Raw genomic sequence first — 12,011 nt, forward strand, 5'->3', positions numbered from 1 at the left:
GAGTCATTTAGGCATCAATGTTATGACACTACGCAAGCAATGCAGAGGGTAGAAAGTTGTATACCACATGTGTTCCTCATATACACTTATATCTGTGAATGGCATGAGCTCATTATTTAATCCTTAATGTCCCACACAGAGAATATTCCTGGAAACTTCATACACACACACACAAACACACACACACACACACACACACACACACAAAAGTATGTATACAACATCACACATACAAATGCTGATACAATAACATAGCTGTCACCTCAATGGGAAGAAGAAGTTTATTCTGGAGTCAAAAATGAATGAGACAGATGTAGGTTATTACAAATTCCATGGTACAACTTGGAAGCAGTTTCATGAAGGGTTTATACTAGCAGAGCAGATAAGCTACAAATCAAACACTTCTTATATACACTGATGGAAGTGTTAACTAGGGCAAACCTCAGCTGTTGGCATTGGCTGCTATCTGATGGCACTTTCAGATTTTTTTCTTGGTAGAAAGCTATGGTTTTCTTAAGATAATATAATGTTAATTTTAAAAAATGTGTTACCATACCAGATAAAATGTTATTTATCAGTGATAAGATGTTAGGTGATTCCAACACAGAGGGGCCAGGGAATGGATACTTCTGGGCTAAAGAGAGCATAGATAAATTTTAATTAGGCTCTGGGCCTGCAGTTAATTTTATAAGAGGTTTATTATCGACATTAACAAGGTAAGAGTACAGACAGAACCATGGTAGGGGTTCTGAGGTGACATAGGGATCATGTGGTTTTGTGGGTACCACAAAAGAATGCAACTTAAAGTTTCCAAGTAATCTAAAGCACACAGGTGTCCCACAATTGTAATCCCTTCACTAGGAAGCTGAGGTAGGAGGATCATTGAGAGTTCTATGCCAGGCTAGGACATAGTGAAACACTGTCTCAAAATAAAGCAAAACTGCAAGCTAAAAAAAAAAAGACAGACAAAAGAAAGTCCTCTAACCAACTGCATATGTAAACAGTCATCTGAGACATCTATACAGGACAATCATAGACTATTGTTTAGGCTTTACCACTTAAAGTCCCACCTCTCATATCCATTCCACAGAAGAATGGGAGAGTGCACACTATATTCTGTCCTATCTCCCCAGCTCCCTTCGCTCTCCAGAACACTCTGGCAATGGCTCCAGTGTAGCCTAGTGCAGAGCAGCAGCCTCTGAGAGGCAGAATGCCCCACCTCTCTCTCTTTCTGGAGGGGGCACACTGGTCACAAATCGCGATGTGGGAGTGAGCCACCTCGGGTCTGGGATCCCAGCATCTGTCTTCCAACCCTCAGGGAGATTCAAGTGCTCACCTCTAGGAACCGATAAGCTACAGAGAATGCTTCTTTCACTACATAGTCGCCTATATCACAATTGAAGAAGGTTTCTACAATGACCCCAGGTTTCCATGACAACCACAATGAGCCTTCTCTCTCTGCTCTGTAACTAGGAATTCTCAGCCCAGCACTTCCTTCCTTTCTCTCAAAGCAGAACTCATACACCCTTGGTATCTTGGCCTCCAACCCGAAAATGTAAACCCATAAGGGAAACTGCCACCAGTCTGAAGGCAGAGCTTTGGTAAAGCTGTGAACAAAACATTTTCCGGGAGGCATGACCATGCTGTACTCACTAGACTACGGAGGTCTCCATGGAAATGTCATGGTTATAGATGAACAGTGGGGTTATGGTCATAGATGAACTCTTTTATCAATTCATTAACTATGCATACACGCCCTCATAACAGAAAATAATGTCTGGGACACCGTGTGTAGAAACAGAACCTGAAAATAAAACCTCAAAAGCTAAAAAGGGATATCTTGGAGATGCCGGGACTCGAACCCGGGGCCCCATACATGCAAAACATGTGCTCTACCGCTGAGCTACATCCCCAAGTCTGAAAGACCTCTAATTGTTTCATATATAAACTCACAGAGGATGAGGCAACATTCACAAGTTTGCACAGATCTACATCAGATCTTTGTGTATTATTGATGACTTCCCATTTACTGGTTTTGGAGATTTTAATGTCATTTCTTGTATGACAAAAAATCTATTTTCAATTGAAAATAATAATATTAATAATAAATAAAAATAATAAATAATAATATTAATGGCAAATAATCATATGCTCTTCAAAATATTGCAGACATACAATAAAGAATATTTTCAATTATTTGGGCTTATCAATTTTAACACAATTTTATACTGGAATTTTAGTTCAATTGACAGTATCAGGCCAAATTATTAATAGTATGTTACTCAATTAGTAATATGCTATCATATCTGAGAGCACCAAAGTTTTCGGCAACTTCTTGAACACAGCCCTATTCTCTGTTAAAACATGCCTTAGCTTTCAGGGCTTCAAAAACTGTTTTCAGAATTTTTGGCAGGCTAACCATCTTCTCTCACAACGTTCCACACACTATTTATCATTTCATATATTCCGGTGGGTAAGTGGAAAGGAGCTAGGCAGACTACTCATCACCAGCTGTCTTGAACTCTCCACAGACTCCTTAAGAAAACTGTACTAAGACCAAACTCGACTGCTGCTCGTCGGAGGATATGGCTCTGGCCTGGCTTGAAGCTGTCTGCACTAGATTTACACACATTTTCTCCCTCATCTTCATTACCTCCCTTAACAAATATTGATTCCAGAAAAAATCTGCAAATCCTCTTGCGGTTCTTAGTCTCACTATTCACTAAAGTGTAAAAAGACTATGGAAACATGAGTGCATTAATTATTTTTATGTTATTCTGTGTGTATGAGTATTGTGCCTTCTATATACATATACACATACCTATACATCATCTACATCTGCATATCTATCTAGCTATATATGTATGTATATATTCCTCTTCTGTGCCTGGTACTCGAATAAGTCAGAAGGAGGTGTCAGATCCCCGGGAACTGAGGTTCCACAGTGTCCAACTGCAAGCTTATTCTTAGGTCGGTGAGCCCATGAGCCACACATCTCTGAGAGGACTCCTCCTCACCAGAGGCTTTGCAGCTCCAGGGGTGGGAGTTGGGGTGGGGCGGGGCAGGTATTCCCAGCTGAGCTGAGGGCCTCAGGAGCCCCAGCCTGACTCCACTTCTTTCCTTGCTTTTGTTTTAATTCAGGTAGGAGAGACACACCAGACACACTCTCATACAAGAGACCGGTTGGGAGGGTTCAGGATATGGAGGGACAAAGAGGGGAGTGGCTTCTTCTGCTTCCAGGAGGGAGAAGACCCTGGGCCCTAAACAGACACAATCTTTGTAAAGGGTTTCTCAGGGGGCTGAGATTTCTAGGGAGAAGATTTCCAGTGTGAGGATTGGGGGCATTTTAAGTCCTGAGCTTGGGGGAGCTCAGCGATCTTTGGTTGTTCCTGCTCATGGATTGGTGGGTTTTCCTGCTCAGGGGATTTGTATTATTTGTTCAGACTTTTCACCTAAAATTAGCATAACCTGGAGCTGTTCCTGTTGAGAAGCTGTAGATAAACTTTGTGACATTTACAGAGGCTGGAATCTCTGTTATGTCAGTTAGGCAGGTCTGGGGGAGGGTCCTGGCTGCTGGAGCTCCTCAAGTGGTGCTGGTACCTCGCAGATTTTCTACCTTGAGGGTTTACAAAGTTTACAAAGTATACAATATTTACAATGGGAGTCCACAGCAGGGAACGCCTTCCCTGCACTTGAGTGGCACATACAGCTAACCAGTCCCCTTTCAATAGCCAAGAGTTCCCCTTTTCTAAAACCTATTGTTACTCTAGGAACCTGTGAAGTTGAATATAAATCTTATTTGTTTTCCTTTACATTTATGCTTCTATGAATTTTGGAAACTGAACATATAAATACTTGAAGAAGGATGAATATGATGGGAAAATTAAGTATGAATTTAATCTTATATTTGAATGGCTTCATGTGGCTATCCAATGCTACATACATCCAATGTGTACTACATAGCATCGGGTCTAGACATTTTTAAATAACTTAACCCCTTCACTTAGTAATACATCGAAGATCATTTACAGTAAAAAAGGAGACATTCTGCTTTATTATACCTGTGTTCTAGTAGAAGATGCAGACCTAACTTGAGTTATTCATTCCCACACTGGTGAACATCTGTATTATTTTTAGTCTTGTTCTGTTATGATTCATTTTACAAGGAAAGACTTTATACTTATTGATGCCTTTTGATATCTGTGCATTGTGCCTTTGAGAGAGAAACTTAGAAGAAGAGCGGCTGGTTCACAAAGAAAAAATCCTCTATCTCTTAATGACAAGATTTGAATCAGAGACTCCAGAATACAGCAGTGAGATGGAAATGGTGGGGTGTGGGGTGGAGGAAATGGCTCCCTGGGTAAAGTACTTGCCAGAAAAGCATGAAGACCAGAGATCAGATCTCCTGAATTCATTTAAAGTTGTCTGAGACAGTGCAGACCTGTAATCCCAGAGCTCCTCCAACCAGACAAGCTGTGGTAACAAAACAATTCCCAGGAGCTCAGGAGACTGCTAGCTTAGCATGTGCAGTAGCTAACAGGACTCAGTCCCAACAAGGTGAAAGTTGAGGACCACACTGGAGTAGTGGGTGCTTCCAGTCTAATGCTTTTGATTCCCTGTGACTTCTGTTTTCTTATTTTCTTGCTGGTATGGTATGGGTGAAGAGATTTCTTCCTGATCCTCAGTAATAACAAATATCACAGGGAGTAAAGAATAACAATGTAGCAGACAAGGGAGTGATCAAGCCTGCCTTCTACTTCTCATAGCCCTGCACAGACCGCAGGACCCTGTGTGAGTACTTCTAATTTGATGGTCTCAGACCTAGCACAAATAGGGCACTCAGTATGGAAACAATGGAAGCACCCATGCAAATATGTGTGTCCCCATAGCGTGCATACATACACATGAAAACCCCACACCCATCTATGAGCAAGAATGGAAAAGTGGATCATATTTTATACATTGATTTTTAATCAGAAGGTGTTAATGTACTCAGCATAACAGTGTCTATGAAAGCAAAAGCAGAAACAACAGAAAAGCAGAATATTTACACTCTATAGGAAAATACTCAAATGGGACATATGAATTACATTTGCATATGCACACATTCAACAGAATGAGAGGTCATAATGCTAATGTCAGGGATCATAAGAATGCTAACTATTAATATGCATCATTTTGCTCATGATAATAATAGGCTGTACTTCCTGACTAGTTTCCTACAATACTCCTGTACTCTAGGACTGTCCCTTCGCCAAGACTTTCAAAGGCAAAAAAGCTGGCCACACTGACACAGGCAACTGTAACCCTCTGCTGTGGAGATGGATTTCAGGTGAGACCTGCTGCCTTCCAGCCTAATTACAAGTTTAGTGACAGAACTTTTCCCAAGTAAATAAATCAGAAAGTGATGGAGTATGTCACCCAATGTCCTCTTGTGGCCTTCACATAAATGTAAACGTGCACATGCACCACACACATACAGACAGACACAAAAACACATAGTCTCTCACACACATGCAAACACAGGCACATGCACAGGCACCCACAGGTGCACACACACAAAAAGAAAGCATAAACTGCCTTAAATAGAATGTTTCTGGTTTTACCTGTAAAAATGATAAGCATGAAAGATTAATTGTAAAAGAGACCACAAACACCAGGTTGCTATTGAAAGTCACCCAGGAACATAGCGCAATGCTGATGATTGACAGAGAATCAAAGTGTCTGACAGGGAGGGATCTATGTAGTCATACCATAGTCATCTGGAGAGGAGTTGAAATATGTCAGAAACGCGCCTGAGGGCCACCGAATTCAACCCCTGTATGAATACTATATTCTCTACAAAATCCTCTGTATATACATTTTGAACTCCTCACTTTACACTGAGTGGAGATGAAGGGAATTGTTGAGCACTAGATTTGTGGTAACCCATGGATGGAACTGCTCTAATATACCGGTGAAGCTTCCCAACACACTAGAAATACATTAACTTGGGGATATTTGCTCCTCTGTAAGACATCAGCCCCTGTCAGGAAAATGTAAGCATATAGCTTTTCTGCCACCCTGTGGCTACCATGAGAACTGCATCAGTGCAAATCAGGTCTGATGTACTGTATGGTGGGGAGGGGAAGAACATAGGCTGGAGTATATTCTCATGGCGTATACAACTTCATATCTTAGGCATATCTAATGTAAACCCGATATTGTAACCCAATCCCGGTCTAAGGTGAATATAAAGAATAGACATGATGAAGCTATAGAAGCTAGTATGACAGCACATACATACAGGTACACACAGAGCACACACCTCATTCATTTACTCCATGAAACTGAGCACAATCAATACTGACACTATGTGCAGAAGATATATACATGTACATCTTCTATCAATAGTGTGTGTGTGTGTGTTTGTGTGTGTGTGTGTGCGCGTGTGTGCTTGCATGTCCCCAGCTTTCCCAAAGATAAGCAAAAGGGGGCTGCATGCTGCTGTTCTACTATCTGAGGCTGGCTGTGCAGAATCAATGGTTTTAACCATACAGAAAAATAGGAAAAAATATTTGACAAAATGATCAGTCACATATTTAAGCAGAGTAATGATGACTGATATGCAGAGGAAATGTAAAATTTAGTACAGTTTGTAGAGATCAAAATGATGAGAAAGGAGGAACTGGGTTCCCTTTGTACTAAACTGTGAGTGTGGGTCCACTACCATAGTGCTAAAAGTTCCTGGGAGTATGTGAGAAAAATAAAGGGATCGCAGACCTATCTGAGACCTGGGATTATGTTCTGAGAGACTGAAAGAGATGTGTTTCCCTGAGCCAGCAGGCCCTGGAACTAATTTCCAACACCAGGCAGGGCATATTTGGTAGGATAAGACAGAGGAAGACTCTTCTCAGAGCCAAGCTTCTCACTCTGTGAAAAAGGTGTATCAGAAAGCTTGCCTACAGATCTTGTAGGGGGTTTTGGTGATTATTCCTGCTTATCCCTGTATATGTGTCAGAATGATGTTGAACTGTGCATATTTTAAGATGGACTTCTGGAGAAAGAATTGGGGCAGGCCTTAGCTGTAGCATCTAGACTCTCTCTGTACTTTCAGTTTTACTAAAACTCTCATTTGATTCATCAGTGAAACTGGCAGTATGCCCAACATCCTGTAGAAAAAGAAACATTTCCAAGAATATAGTAAATTTTGTGTTCACTTTTTTTTAAGGTAAATGCAAAGGATCTTACTCTTTCGGAAATTTTGCTACATTTGTATTTGGAAAAGAGAGCTTACATCTGAGAATTCTTCATCGGCTAACAGATATTATTAAATGGCTAGTTTTCAGTTTTCAAGGTAACTAGTTTGAGTATGCAGAATATCCTCAGAACGTGTAAAAGAAAAAAAAACCCCATCCAGAACAACTGATGTCCTTAAAGAGAACCACTGTATCTTCATGTATCTAGATGAAACCAGAGCTGTTAGAATGTTCCCCACAAGCCAAATATAGGGCAGATACAGCTACTACCTACTCTATCCCAGACAACACCATACAGGGTTATTCCCCACTACACACTGCTACAGCATGTCTTCTCTTCACTTTCATTCCCCCCTTATCCTTCCCAAACGTCCTTCAATGGCTGCCTCCACCCACTCTCTCATCCTGCTCTCCTTCATTCTTTCTCTATATGGTGGCAAGACATCTTCCATCAATAAGAATCAAATCATGTCCATCCCCGTCTGCCAACATTACACACTGATAATATAATATCCAGGTATATTGATTTTATAAAAAATGAAAATAGATACATTTACCAAGCAAAGAAAAAAACTTTTCTTATTGCCTGTTAAAGTAAAATCTGGAACTAGTGGATTTCAAAACACATATCCATGTAAATATTACATTGAACACTTAAAATGAACAAAAACTTATTGGTCATGACAAGTGAAAGGAAACCAGAAATAAAAATTATGATGTTTAAAAAAATTAAGGATAATGAAGAGATATTCTGTAAACATACAATAATATTATGGGCTAACCTTTAGTGGGAAGATGTTACACATACTGTATGCTGGTCATATGGCAAAACTTTTATTGAGGATTATGATGGCTAATCTTGGTAGTCAGCTTGCCCACATTTGAAATGAACTAAAACCCAAGCAGCTGGGCACTCCTAAAGGAGATTTTCTTGTTTGGATAATTGAGGTAAAAAGCCCACCCTAAATCTTGGCCACACCTTCTGTTGGAAGACCACATGAAAGGACGTGGAATTAGAAAGTTTTTGGGTTTTGCCTGCTCGCCTTTACTCTCACCTTCAAGTTCTGTTATCTTGTTTCTTGGGCATTCATTTGCTGGTGTTTAAACCTACTTTTCTGTGACTCCAATGACGACCAAGGACCAGAAGCTTCAAAAGGATCCTCCGAAACACCAAACTGGGACTGTTGTGACCTTCAGTTCTGTTTACTGAACAACAAGAAGATTTTTGGCCTTTCTGTCTAGGTGGGATGACACATGCACTTAATCCATATGGGAATACCTTTAATCCAGATCTTGAGGCACACTTATAATATGTTCCACAACTTCTGCTGGAGACCTACATGAGGACAATGGGATGCAGAGATCAAACCCTTCTCTGTCACACTGGAAGGTAACACACAGGAAAATAAACCCATGAAGTAGAGGACACCAGGAGGAGAAAGCAGCTAAAACACAGAGGATGGAATGATGCTGGCTTGTCTGACCAGACTACTCAGTGGAAGGTATACAGAATCCCTTTCCTCTTCCAAGCTGATAACAGAATCCTGAACACACCCAGCAATGCCAGGGAATGCATACACACAGTGGAAATGTGAGCTTGTCCATTTACTCTTACATTTCCCTCAATTTCTATACAGTACACACAGGCACAGAGTGAAATGTTCAGACTCGGGAAATTCTCCAGAGGCATCAGATGCAGACACAATGAATTCCACTGGCCAATACTGGGAAAAACTGAGCTTCAAACTATAGAATGGTAATATGAGTGGATAACAGTGTGGAAAATCAGTATTCTGAGCCATATTGATATAAATCAACATTGAGAATAAAGAAGCAATGTACCAAACACCAGATCACCATTGAAGAAGCAGCAATAGAATTAAAACACTAGAAAGATATCATCCTAGCAAGACATGATTTAACTAACTTTCATGACTACATTATTAGGCTCTTCCAAATCCCACAGGAGTCATTTAGACATCAATGTTATGACACTAGGCAAGCAATGCAGAGGGTAGAAAGTTGTTTACCACATGTGTTCCTCATATACACTTGCATCTGTCTGTGAATGGCATGAGCTCATTATTTAATCCTTAATGTCCCACACAGAGAATATTCCTGGAAACTTCATACACACACACACACACACACACACACACACACACACACACAAGTATGTACACAACACCACATGTACAAATGCTGATACAATAACATAGCTGTCACCTCAATGGGAAGAAGAAGTTTATTCTGGAGTCAAAAATGAATGAGACAGATGTAGGTTACTACAAATTCCATGGCACAACTTGGAAGCAGTTTCATGAAGGGTTTATACCAGAGGAGCAAATAAGCTACAAATCAAACATTTCTTATATACATTGATGGCAGTGTTAACTAGGGCAAACCTCAGCTGTTGGCATTGGCTGCTATCTGATGGCACTTTCAGATTTTTTTCTTGGTAGAAAGCTATGGTTTTCTTAAGATAACATAATGTGAATTTTAAAAAAATGTGTTACCATGCCAGGTAAAACACTATCAGTGATAAGATGTTAGGTGATTCCAACACAGAGGGGCCAGGGAATGGATACTTCTGGGCTAAAGAGAATGTAAATAAATTTTAATTAGGCTCTGGGCCTGCAGTTAACTTTATAAGAGGTTTATTATCGATATTAACAAGGTAAGAGTGCAGACAGAACCATGGTATGGGTTCTGAGGTGACAAAGGGGTCATGTGGTTTTGTGGGTACCACAAAAGAATGCAACTTAAAGTTTCCAAGTAATCTAAAGCACACAGGTGTCCCACAATTGTAATCCCTTCACTAGGAAGCTGAGGTAGGAGGATCATTGAGAGTTCTACACCAGGCTAGGACACAGTGAAACACGGTCTCAAAACTAAGCAAAACTGCAAGCTAAAAAAAAAAAAAAAAAAAAGACAGACAAAAGAAAGTCCTCTAACCAACTGCATATGTAAACAGTCATCTGAGACATCTATACAGGACAATCATAGACTATTGTTTAGGCTTTATCACTTAAAGTCCCACCTCTCATATCCATTCCACAGAAGAATAGGAGAGTGCACACTATATTCTGTCCTATCTCCCCAGCTCCCTTCGCTCTCCAGAACACCCTGACAATGGCCCCCATGTAGCCTAGTGCAGAGCAGCAGCCTCTGAGAGGCAGAATGCCCCATTTCTCTCTTTTTCTGGAGGGGACACACTGGTCACAAATCCGGATATGGGAGTGAACCTACTTGGGTCTGGGATCCCAGCATCTGTCTTCCAACCCTCAGGGAGATTCAAGTGCTCACCTCTAGGAACCGATAAGCTTGGCTACAGAGAATACTCCTTTCACTGCATCACCTAAGTCGCCATTGAAAACGGTGTCCACAAAGACCCCAGGTTACTATGACAACCACAAATGCTCTTTCTGTCTCAGCTCAGTCACTAGAAATGGCTCCGCCCCGCCCCCTCTTCCTTTCTTTCAAAGCAGAACTCATTCACCCTTGTTGTCTACCATCAAACAAAGCACACACTCTTAGGGAAACTGCCGCCAGCACAAAAGCAGAGTTTTGCTCCAGCTGTGAACAAAACATATTCCTTTAGGCATGACCACGCTGTACTCACCAGCACAAGAAGTATCCATGGAAATGTCGTCATGGTTATAGATGAACATTGTCGTCATGACGATAGACGAGCGGTTTCAGGCAATAATTACCTTTGGATATATGCCCTCATAACAGAAAGTTAACGTTTAGGACACCTTATGTGGAAACAGAATCTGAAATAAAAAAACTCAAAAATTAAAAAGAACCACTTGGAGATGCCGGGAATCGAACCCGGTGCCTCATACATGCAAAGCATGTGCTCTACCATTGAGCTACATCCCCAAGCCTGCTAGAAGCCTGATTATAGCATATATGAAGTTACAGAGGCAGATGCAGCATTCATAGGTCTTGCAAGGATTTGCATCAAGTCTTTGTCTATAATTTATAGCTTCTACTTTAATGTTTTAGAGGATTTTTACGTTATTTCTTCTGTGAGAAAAGAATTTATTTTCAATAAAAAGAAAATAGCAATATTAATGACAATAAATATTATGCTCTTCAAAACATGACAGACCTACAATAAACAACACTTTTAATTACTCGGGTTCATCAATTTTAACTCAATTTTATGTTGGATAATTAGTTCAATTAATAGTTTAATGTCAAATTAATAATAATGTTACTGAATTAGCAATATGCTATTAGGTCTTAGTGCATCAAAGTTTCCTGTAACTTCCTCAACATACTTTATTCTCTTTTAAAACATGCCTTAGCTGTCAGGGCTTCAAACACTGATTTAAAAATTTTAGGGAAGCTGGTCATCTTCTTTCAAAACTGTCCCAAACACTATTTATCACTTCATATATTCTAGTGGGTAAATTAAAATAACTATTTGTTCATAAAACCCTATTGAGCTGTAAGTTTCTGGATGTTTAGGTGCCTCACTAGCTGGGTTGTAAGCTTGTGGAAATAAGAGGTTTATTACAATGTGTCCCTTTTTTCATATGCCATCTAATATAATTCTCAGCATACAAAATCATTAAATGAATATTTTATATGTGTTCAGATGAGTGAAAGATAATACATATAACCAGAGAAGGTGACAGAGTATATGAGACTGCTTTTTTTCTGTTTGTTTGTTTTGTTTTTTTCGAGACAGGGTTTCTCTGTGTAGCCTGGGCTGTCCTGGAACTCACTCTGTAGACCCGGATGGCCTCGAACTCAGAAATC

General features: G+C 40.2%; 2 non-coding genes across 2 annotated transcripts; both read right to left on the bottom strand.

Moving 5' to 3' along the window:
* Window positions 1-1,841: 1,841 nt before the first annotated feature.
* On the bottom strand, window positions 1,842-1,913 carry Trnaa-ugc. The gene has a single exon. It is a non-coding gene; the product is annotated as a tRNA-Ala (tRNA).
* Window positions 1,914-11,051: 9,138 nt separating this feature from the next.
* Window positions 11,052-11,123, bottom strand: Trnaa-ugc. Its single transcript has one exon. It is a non-coding gene; the product is annotated as a tRNA-Ala (tRNA).
* Window positions 11,124-12,011: the final 888 nt, after the last annotated feature.

The sequence above is a fragment of the Grammomys surdaster genome, unplaced genomic scaffold, assembly GCF_004785775.1.
Source record: "Grammomys surdaster isolate TR1022 unplaced genomic scaffold, NIH_TR_1.0 200, whole genome shotgun sequence".
NCBI classification, from domain to species: Eukaryota; Metazoa; Chordata; class Mammalia; order Rodentia; family Muridae; genus Grammomys; species Grammomys surdaster.